We start from the raw sequence: 11,998 nt of genomic DNA on the forward strand, positions 1-11,998 counted from the left end.
AAAAATTTTGAAGAATTTTGCCGAATTGACTGCTAATTCTGTGATATTTATACCGTGAAGGTCTCGACAGAACGACGTTGTCAAACAGATGGAGGTGTCGAAAGTCCTAAAAAATCTATGTATTAATGTTATCGAACAAGAAGCTGCTCATTTGTCGGAACCACTGATATTAGACCACTATATCATATATAGCTGTCACAAAGACCTTGTTTGAAAAACCTATTTATTTGGCAAGCTATCGGTACAAAATTTCTCATAAATTATTAACAAAAGTACGGCCAAAATTTCAGAGAATTTTGTTTAGATCAGATAACTGTAGCATACAGCTGTCATACAAATTGCACGACTAAAATCGAGTTCTTGTAAGGAAAACTTTTTTATTTTGCAAGATATCCCAGATATTACCATTGCTATAATCTCTGAAAATTTTTTTTATAATTATTGGACAACTATAGCATATAGCTGCCATATCCGTTCAATACCAAGTTTTGTAAATGCATGGTATTATAGCTGCGCTGCATCTACAATTAAAATTTGGCCATGGCTTGCTAAGTATACTAATACTTAAAACTAGCAACAACAACAAACTAAACTAAACATACACAAAGTTTAAAATTCTAAGCTCCTTACTGTCTTACATTGCCATAGCGCTACAAAATATTTAATTTTTATGGTATTGGCATAAGATAAAACCTGTTAATAACTAAATCTATTGTCGTCAAACTTCCGACATTCAGTAGTAGCAACCCCACACCGCATAGCGGCGTGGTGGCAACTGCAACAAACTGCCACAAAAGTGACATTTTTGCTCCACAACGCTTTCCTTCCTGCACCGACATGCTCGACGCATGCAAACAGGTACTTCAGCAAAGTCGGCACTTCTATCTCACTAAAATTCAGCAAACTACGCATACTTACTTATGCACATTGATGTCACATTATTCGAATGTAAATTAATTGAAAAACTTTTTTGTGGCAAACTTTTACAAGCACAAGCACAAACAGCAACAACACAAACACTAGCACCAACACATTTGATTATTGCTTGAGTTGTGTGGTAGGAGAGGCAAATGGGTACCCACCACCCCATATATACGAGTCATGCGTTGCCAACCACTTGTTTCTGCGTGCATGTGTTTGAGTGTAAATGTGTGTGTGGCAGGCTTGAAAGCACATTAGCAGCTGAATTTGAATTTTCACAACCGAATTTCAATGCAGAGCAATGCCCTGTCGTTTGGTGGGTGCGCAGTGTCTGTGCCAAGGGTCGCTGGCAATGCGAATGAAAGCACAAATAAAAACACAAATACCAACGAAATAAATATGCCACTGAAGTGCTTTTAACATTTAATGTGCAAACTTTAAAGGTACAAGCTTGAATTAATTTTTGAACATATTATTTTTATTTCCAAAAAAAAAAAAAAAAAATTTTTTAATTTTCGGTGGCGTCCAAACAAACTGAAATTGATGCGAGTTAGAGTTGAAGTTTGGACGCATAGCGTTTTTTTTTGCCCTCTTTTTGGCAACAAAAATGGCAATAAAAGTTAAAACGAGCATTCGAAGAAAGCTGTAAATGTACTATGTGTGTGTGTGCTGGTTGTAGGGTGCCTTTTAAGTGAATGCGAAAAGTTTTTACTTCGCAAACTTTCAGCTAACAAAACGCTAAATGAGTTTAAAGCAATAACTGTCGTTTAGGAAATTGCGTTTAGAAGTTACCTGTGAATTAGCAGGTCACATAGTGGAGGCGGTTTTAAGCGCCACCAAGCGGTTGGGTGGCTTGCTACACAGACCGCTGTCCACAAGCTAGTCGCCTTCGTTTTTTCAGCATTTTTTCTACACTCAACTTTTTCGCCGCTTTCATTACTGTTTTATTTGTTGCATATTATTACCTGCTTCCGCCAGCGCGCTTATTATTATTGTACACTTTATTGCCTGTCGCCCGTGGTTGTTGTTAAAATGAAGCCTGCAAAAAGTTTGGCGCACAAAGTTCCATCAATAACCGTTAGAATGCGCCAAGTAATCGCAAAAACTTTTGCAGCCTAAGATATTTGCTACGGCCTGAACTTATCTGCGCGCATCGTCGCATTTCATTGCTTGCTTAGCCGGGAGCCGGGCTTTTATGAGTAATTTCGCCATTTCTTGGCGCTCTAGCTGCGCGGAAGCCTGCTTGCAGGTAGAAACAAAAATAATGGTGAAAATAAAAGAAGAAATGAAGACACACAAAAATTAGAAAAAAACCAGAAGAAAGTTGGAAATAAAAGCAGAAAAAAAGTTTGAAATAAAAATAGAAATGAATATTAAAAAAAAAACAAAAAAAAAAAACTATAAATGAACACAAATAAAAGCAATAAAATAACAAAAAGCAAGAAAGGCCAGGAAAATCGCGGAAAATGTTAATAAAGCCGCTCATTGAGCCATTGTTGGAAAGTTGAGTTGGCAAAAATGTCACTATTCATTGGCGATTTGTTGGCAATTGTTGTGCAAGATTAACCGTGCCTTAGTTTCCACAAGAATTTTCAATTACAACCATTGCTGACTGCAAATACCTGGCTGGACTTGCACTCCAGCCACCGCTTGCTTTGCTGTATGCGTTCATAGTGGGAAAGTGTTTCTAAGATGAATCGAAGACTCTTTCAAAGAAAAAAATCTAAAAAATATACAACTTTTTAGATGAAAAAAATCTGCTGAAATCCTTTAAAAATTGTTATCTTGGTAAGCGCCTAGATTGCGGGCGATATAAACCTATGGTATTAACGTGAACTCAGTCTGAAGTATTAAAACCTTTGCTGCTATATGCTATAGTAGTCCGATCTTAAAGTTTTCTTCAGAAATTGTAAATTGTACTGTTCCTCAAGGCGATAATCCGTGCCAAATTTCATGAAGATACCTTGCCAAATAAAAATGCATTCCATACAAGGTCTTGAGTATGGTTTATTAGTTTGTATGACAACTATATGCTATAGTAGTCCGATTTGAATGATTTCTTCAGAGGTTGTGCTGTTGTTTTAGTAAATAAACCATGTCAAATTTCATGAAGCTATCTCTTCAAATATTAATGCATTCCATACAAGGTCTTGAGTATGGTCGATTAGTTTGTATGACAACTACGCTATGCTATAGTAGCCCGAACTCTACGATTTCCTTCGAGATTGCGCCATTGTCTAGATTATTAATCTGTAGCAAATTTCATGAAGATATCTTGTCAAATAATAAAGTTTTCATACAAGGTCTTAAGCTTCATCGATCAATTTTCATGGCAGCTATATGCTATAGTAGTCCGATATTGGCCATTCCAACGGGAGCTCAAGTTCTTAGTCAGAAAAAGATGTGGGCAAAATTTCAGGTTAATATCTCAATACTCAGGTATTAGTTCTCGAATGTGCATCCAGCTAAACAGACTGCTGAACGAATAGACGGAAAAGGCTAGAGCAGCTCACCTTGTTAAGCCCGTCAAGCTTATTATATATTTTTGGTCCACTGGTCCACTTGTAAATCCACTGCATAACTTCATTTTTTTTTTAGAGCCTTTACTCTAATGAGGACATCAACCAGCTGGGCAGCGGCACCTTCCAATTAAAGGAGCGGACATTCCAGGTGCATGCTCTTAAATCGTTATCCTTAGTGTGTTTTCCATAGTCGTCATCAAAAAGGGGGTCTGTCATCCGAGTCCTTAACCCTGGGGAGTGATGTATCGCCTTCTCACTTTAGCTCGCCTTCAAGCAGTTGGTTATTGGGTACCCAGACGATACTTGGTCTAAGATTCGTGAGCTGTGAGCCAGGTATAGAAGAATAATGTCTGGTCACTTCCAAGTGAATAGCATTCAAAGAAGTTTCCTCACTTGCGTGAACGTCTACACTTGGCAGAAGAAGAAGAAGTTGTCCAAATTTCTTGAAGTTTTGAAACTTTTCATTAGGTAAGAAATAGGCGTGGCTCTTATACGATTATGAAGTGGTATGTTGTCCTTAAATCTGTTAGTCATAATATTAATAAATTATGACATGTGTAAGATGAAGTTAGCAAGGGGCGGAACCACGCCCATTTTTAAAAGCGCCGTGTCTCTTTATTCTATCAATTTTATGTTTTTTCATATAACAGGCTTTCTCTGTGCACCAACCTCCTCATACCGCCAATATTGCCACATGTTCCAATTTTAAAAATTTCTACTTGCGATGTTTTGTGTTCAAATTTAAAGTATTACAGCTTGTGTTATGTAATACATCGCATACAATCAACAACATCATGTTATTTGTATGCTTTTTCGATGCTTTTTGCCCGTTTCTGCTCAACTTTTGAAACTTTTTTTCACTTTTCACTCACCTGCTAAATCTCGGTTACAGCACGCTTCAGCTGAGATAACAAAACTTTTCACCAAATACACCGCACTCGCGCACACACTCGCACACGCTCAACAGCCCGCTGTCCGCCTCTTCTCATCCCCCACATAGCGCATTCATCATTCGWCTGTTGCATTTTGCAAAGCTTTTATCTCGTTGATCCTTGTCCGCATTTGTTCTGCGTTACTTTAGTTGGAATTCGACCTCAAGCTGCCACAGAATTTCCAATTTCAATTATTGTTATTAGTAAATAAAAGTCAGAAGTTTTTGTCCGTACCCTCCCCGGCGCTCGTCCCGCTGCTTTTATGAAAATCTTTGCTTGCCTCAAAAACGCTAACTCGGTTGGCCATTTGGTTTCGTTCTCGCATTTTGTTTCGCATGCATTGTATACTTGATTTCTTTGAAGTCACGTAATGATGCTTAAAATTTCGCATTCAATAATTTTGTGCTTCGGAAGTTCGGGGGGTTCGAACTATATCCCCCCGTTATAGTTAGCTGCGTTTTTAGTTGCAAAATATTTTTCAATTGACAACGGAATTGCATAGTTTGGCACGTGACTTTGTCGTATAAAGTTTCATTTTTTGCTGGTGCGGAACTTTGCTTCAAAATTAGATAACTACTGTTGTTGTGTTATCACTTCGTTGACGTTGAAGCACGCACAGCAATACCGTAAGGTCTTTACAAAAAGTTATAAACTCTTTGTGTTAGCTTCTTTTGTATGATTTTGGCTTCAATTCCATAACCGTTTTGAGTCTGCTGAAATCGAAGAAAACTCATTTTTCAAAAAGGTTCGGAACTTGGATAAGACATGTTTTAAACCACGTTCTATATTTTGAAGTACCGTGTTTCTTAAAGGGGTTATTTGGGTTATAACCAGGCAACACTTTCCGTTTCGAAGAATTTTTAAGAAAATCAGTTTCTGAACTATGTCAATGCCGTCGTATAACTCATACAGCTCATCGTTCCATCAATTGAGGTATTCTTCGTGGCTAATGGGTAAAAGACCATACATCTTTCGCAGAATTTTTCTTTCGAGCACTAGTAGCGCTGACTGGTAAGAAGTTGGCATCCTCCATGCCTCTGCACCATATGCATATCAGAACGGTAATTATGAGGGACTTTTATAATTTGGTCTCGTTCCAAGATGAACGAAATTACCTACGTATTCGAAGTTAGTGAGCTTCATCGCTGAACAAAATTGTCTGTTTAATGTCGGCATAAGTGGTCATCCCATTTTGGGCCCATTCACCGAACATGCGATATTCTTGTGATGGGCGTGTGGCTTCAATTCTTACACGAGTTGGCTGTTGTAAGCCCGCAAACCAAGGTCTTAGAATAAAATATTTCATAAAGTAGATGTTTAAAGCTCCGATTGTTGCGTTCGATGGTGGATGGACTCACTCCGTTTTCTTTCGTTATATGTTATAATGAATATCTACAAATACAAATAGTTTTTTCCTCAAGAGGGTTTTCACTTATAATATTATATATATAAGCCTCCTGCTGACGCGAGATGAAACTTCAGCGGGGACACTTCGATATATGGTGTTCAGTTTAAGGGTTCCCTGAATTTTACACGCAGCGGCTATTTACCAGAGATGCAACTGCGAGCGCTGCTTGGTTTTGAAACAAGCGGATCGCTATGTAAAGGTGTACAAAACTATAGGTCAACTGACAGGGTTTGTTCGGAAAGTAATAGGACTGAGTCGATAAAAAAATATGTATATTTATTTAACCAATCTTTACAACTCTTTAAGAACTTTCAAAATAGTCTCCTTCTGCGTCGATGCAGCGCTGCCAGCTGCGATTTCAAGTATTGAGGGCGTCACAGAAGGCATTCTGGGGAATAGCCTTAAGAGCAGAGATGCATGCTGCTTGGATCCACTCTGTCGTCTCAAAATGCTCGAAAGATTACCTCTTTGTCTCGCGATCATACTCAAATATCCATGACTCGTCAGCTGTAATTACGGTATACACAGATTTTGATAAATTTAACGTCTGGGTAACTAAACTAATATTTAGTCGATGGGCTGAGTTCTAAACTTAGCGCACACGAGTCACATTGTCGGTGCTTGTCGAAGTCGCAGGTCTCTCAGTCACTCAAAATCATCTCTTGGATCCGCCACTGGAAAATAAAAATATATTTATTATGAAAGCTTATTTATTAGTATTTTTTTTTTTTCAATCATTTTGAATAGTAAATGTAAGCTCTCAACAACATAGTGGGTGATACCTCAAAGCTTAAAAGGGTTGAGTAAATATTTGTTTTAGTTCCACAATTGTATGGGTTTCTGTACATATGTAGTGAGGCGACTGTTCTAGTATTTCGCACTTAAAAGCATTTATACGAGTATATAAATTTTCAGCTCAAATCTTAAGCCAGCGGCATATCTACTCCCGCATGCGTTAAACATCTTATAAAACCCAAAGCTAGAAGTAGAACGGCTACTGCCGGTTCTCCCTTCTTTGAAGTTTATTTGATGTTATATTTTTTGATATCATATGCATTATTGCATCGATATTATCGTGTGTATATATATATATAAATACATTGGTATTTAAATATTTTGTGTAACCTATTTGAATAGCTCTTGATGAAGACTTTGGCATAGCTGCGGCCGTTCAAAGGGTTTTTAATATACATATATACATACATATATTCAATATATTGATTCGCTAATGAGTATGCACAACTGCGGGCAAAATATAGTAAGACTTTTTAATTCAAATTTCAAGCGAAAACCCATTCATTGAAATATGTTTTTCCTGGGTTGCTATGATTGGCAGTGATAACAGTGCCAAATGCACAAGCATATATTTATATTGAACCTTTCGACTCTTTATCAACATATATGTATATATATAGTATGTATTATATATATGTATGCATGCATGTGTATATATAATCCATAAACTTTTTAACAAACTTCAAATCTACCACCGTAGACCACTCATACTACTTTCCTGTAGCACATCTTGCTTAGCATGAAATCTTAGTGCAATTCTTACGTCACTCGCTCCAACTCTTGCTCACCGCAACCTGCTTATCAGCCGCATTTTCAATAACGCAAATTAAATATTTACTTTCGTGCAGCAGAGCTTGAGTAGCACAAAAGGAAACTTGTTGAATTTTCAGCATTTAATAATGCTAAATAAATTAGTTGCTAAATGCGTGTGTGTGTGTGTGCGCCACATGACTTTCAAATGCAGGAAAGCAAGTAAATATACGCTTACACACAAACAAACTTGTAATATTTAAATAAAATCAAGCGCTTGCTGGACTGCAGCGGCAATAACAACAAGTCCAAGCCTTCCATGCGTGCCTGTGTCTATGTGTATGTGTGTGGCACTCATACATGTACGCACATGCCACATTTATTTATTTACCAGTTCATTTGTTTGCTTACAAAGTTTATGAATGTGTGTGTATTTGACCGTCCATCCATTCCATAAAATGCAGAGCTAACCAAACACGCACACTCACTCACACTCAAATACAGGCGAGCGTGGAAATTTATGTTGGCGCACAGAGAAATTTTCATATTTGTAAATAAATTTATTGATAGTTGCTCGGCAGATAAACAACATTTTGTATGCATTTACACTGCTTAGGTTAATTAAACAAATGGCTTTTGTTGTGCCACAAATCGTATGCTGACTGACTCTGTTTGCGTGTGTATGGCTGTGTGCTGGCGCATTTGCTGACCAGTGGCTTAGCTCTGTGTAAATATTAGAAAATTTCAACTCGACTAATATTCAAAGTGTCTCTGCTCATCGGCTGATTCAATATGATAATAATGTGTGGCACACGATATGATTTTTTGGTTTGTGCAACTTAAAACGCCACACAGCCATAATTTATGTAATTTATAATTTAATATATGCTTAGTTGCTGTTATTTGTGTGCGCAGCGATACAATTGTTTTGCGCAAAATGCAATTTATCAAATATTACTAAGGCAATATGGCGCTGCCATCAAACAGACACACACACACACACACACTTATTTGTCATTGGATTTTGTGTTTAGCATTCGAGATTTTTCGATAATTTCGCTTAGTCTTATTGTATATATGCGTTTTTAAGTGAGTCATGCATTATTTAGTTCACAATATAAACCGGTTATTAAACAAATATGTGCTTGCAGCTACTGCATGTAAAGGAAAATTCAGTAAGCAGCTAGCAGCGTAACCACAAACAGTTTGATAACGGTTTCGCCTAAGTGTGTGCTTTAATTGAATGGAAATTTTATTAGGAAACCATATTGAGTGATTATTTTTTGTTCAGAAATAAGTGTACTAGAGATATGCTTTCTTCACCTTCTGCTAACCGCTTTCAATCAGATCACTTTCTTAATTACTTTATTTGTGAAATTATTTGGTTTAAGTAAATTTTTAAACATGAACAAATTTTATGAACTTTTTTACGAATTTGTGGATATGTAATAATATAATAATATTTTCTTTGACATTTCAGTCACTCTACAACTACACTCATTCTGCTGATATTTTATAAGCTTTAATTCTAAATATTTATAAATCCTACTTCATTCGTTCCTGCACAACTTTTACCACTCTCTGATTCAATTTAAACTGCTAACCACATCTTTTATTTCTATTTTATGATTCGATTATAGTATATTTTTCAGCTAATCTTTTTAAATTTCTTTCATTTAACTCAATTGTACTAAATCTTCATAAATATTTCATTTCATTCAATTAATAAACTGCGCTAATTATAAATTATTTACTAAATAAAGTTTTAATTTCGTAATGCATTTAAAAAAAACAAAAAACGATTTTTCTTAATTATTTCATTTCACTAAATTAATGTTAATTATCCCAAAACTGTTCGATTAGTGAAATGTTTTCGTAATGTGTTAATTTTTAAATAATTTTCAATGGCTTTTCTTAATTATTTCATTTCGTTTGATTAAAGAATTATAATAAAGTTCTGCTTCAGAACATTCATCATTCGCCGATTCTACATATTAAAATTGCAAACCATATCTTTTAATTTTTATTTTATGATTCGATCATTTTATATATATTTAGCCAGTTCTTTAAATTTTTCTTCATATAACTCAATTAAAGAATTTCACAAAAATTTTCTTAATAATTTCATTTCACTCAATTAATAAGTTACACTAATACAATTTATTAATTAAAATTTCTTTTTCATTTTACAGTTTTCTTTTTCAATTCGTTAGTAATTTTTCTTAATTATTTCATTTCACTTCATTAAAGAATTGTACTAAAATTATTCCTTAAGTAAAGTTTTCTTTTGAAAAATTTTTAATTTTCAAGTACATTTCTTATATAAATGAAATTAAATTTAAAAAAAATTGTGCTAAAGTTATTATTTGAGTGGAGTTTTCAGTAGAGTCAGTGATTTCCTTACTTTTGTATTTATTTCTTAATTATTTCATTTCACTCATTTAAAAAATTACTCAAAAGTTATTAATTTAGTGAGATTTACATTGGATTTCCGGATTTCTCAATAATTTTCAAATACATATTTTTATTGTTCAATTTTATTCAATTAATATTAATTATTCCAAATTGACTCCTTTAAATGTATTCAGTTTTGAAGTAGTAAATTTTTAATAATTTTCAACAACTTTTTTCAATTGTTTCATTTTACTCAATTAAAAAATTTTACTAAAATTATTATTATTATTCTTTTTATGTGATATTAGCTTTTGCTTCACCATTTTCTTGAAATTTTCAAAACCCTTCTCTTAATTTTCTCATTTCGCTCAATTTAAGGATTGCAATAAACTTATTTTTAGGTAAAAAAGGCGTTTCTTAAACATTTTCGAATACTTTTCTTAATTGAAAATTTTCTCCTAATTTACTTAATGATTTCAATTCACTCAATTAAAAATTGACTTTAAGTCATTGCTTTGCTGAAATTTCTTTTTTTTCAATAATTTGTTCTCGATTCGCTCAATTAAAGTATTTTATTAACATTTTTAATTTGGTGTGAATTGTATTTAATTTAGTAATATTTTCATAATTTCACTTCATCAGTAAAATAATCACAAAAATATTTTCTTAACTATTTTAGTGCACTCAATTAAAAATTGGTTGTACTATTTTTCGTACTTTTTTTCGATTCAGAGGTTTCTTCAAATTTTAACAACACTTGCTTTAATTATTTTATTTGCCTTCTTAATTAAAGTATTATAAGATGTATATAAGACTTTTTAAAAAAAAATTTAAGGCTTTTTAAATACATTTCAATACTTTTCACTAATTTTCTCATTTCACCCAATTTATTTAGTGCGTTAATATTTTTAATTTCGTTGAATTTTTAATATTATTGAATATTTCTTAATAATTTTCGAAATAGTTTGCTAATTTTTCAACTTTTGTTAATTATTTCACTACGTTTAATTAAAAAACTGTACTAAAAATACTCAATTAACACAATTTTCATACATGTTATCACTTTGATATTACTTATTTTGTTATTATCCACAACATTTGGACATCTATCTCACCATATAAATTCTTCAGTTCTAAATGATGAATGAACAAAAAATATTCTCTTTGTCACTTGATAGCTCTAATCAATCAGGGCCCTGTTGAGCCATTAAATTTAATAATAAATTATATCAAAGTGAAAAATCAGTACAAAAGTGTAAACATTTCAACTGAATTTTTTATGAAAACCAAATCTACAGCAATATTAAATTTGATTAGTTAGAATTGCAAAAAAACCGAAAAATATTTGTTACACAAAGGCAAAGTTTTAAATATCAGTTAACAAAAGCGCAGTAAAATAACAGCAAAGCAAGCATATTTTTATATTCGAACTTGCTAAGCAAATAATTTTCATAGTTGTGCAAATAAATTAAAGCCTTTGTTTAAATAATTAAATATCAACAATTCGTATTGTAGGGATGTTAAAAATATTGAAAATACCTAAATAACTTGGAAAATATTTGTTATTATTGTAAAAAACGTSAATTCAAATGCTCACTTTCACTTTTGCTGATACTGCCTTTCTTCCGCTTTTTATTTTATTATTTCTACTGCTTTCACTCCCTTTACCCATTTACTCCACTTTCGTAARCCCTTTAACAAAATATTTGCTTGCATTTGCCGCAAATTTGAATCCATCATAATTTTTCATTGCCTGTTGGCTAATTTAAAACTTTCACTACAATTAATTCATTTTACTCATTATCCCAATTATGGCGCACGTCCTGCCAACTTGGCGCTGAAAAGTATGCAAAAAAAGTGCCGACTAAGGAATCCAACATTAACCTAACTGTATACAAGTATTTCATTAATCTATTATCCAGTTGCTTAGTTTGTAAATGCGTGGTCGGTGGTCTGTTGTATGCCCACAAAACCCAGAAACTTCCTTTTCGTCCCGCTTTCTTCTGCCGTCGGTTTCTTCATATAACGCGCGCGCTTTCATCAAACTTCATTTTATGGCTTGCATTCAGTGGCAAGCAGCGCTTTCATAAAGGTTGCCTGAGTTTTTTTGCACCCTTTGCCTACCAACTCTTTGAGTGCTTATTTTGGCCTTTGCTGACGGCCGCTCACACTTGCCGACACCCTTTCGGACATTGTTAGCCTGCGGTCGTCGGTGGATTCGAGCTAATTAGGCGCGAATTTAATTAACACCGAAAAGTTGGCGCATTGTTTTTGAG

The sequence above is a fragment of the Bactrocera latifrons genome, unplaced genomic scaffold (genome assembly GCF_001853355.1).
Source record: "Bactrocera latifrons isolate USDA-ARS-PBARC rearing strain unplaced genomic scaffold, ASM185335v1 scaffold_190, whole genome shotgun sequence".
NCBI classification, from domain to species: Eukaryota; Metazoa; Arthropoda; class Insecta; order Diptera; family Tephritidae; genus Bactrocera; species Bactrocera latifrons.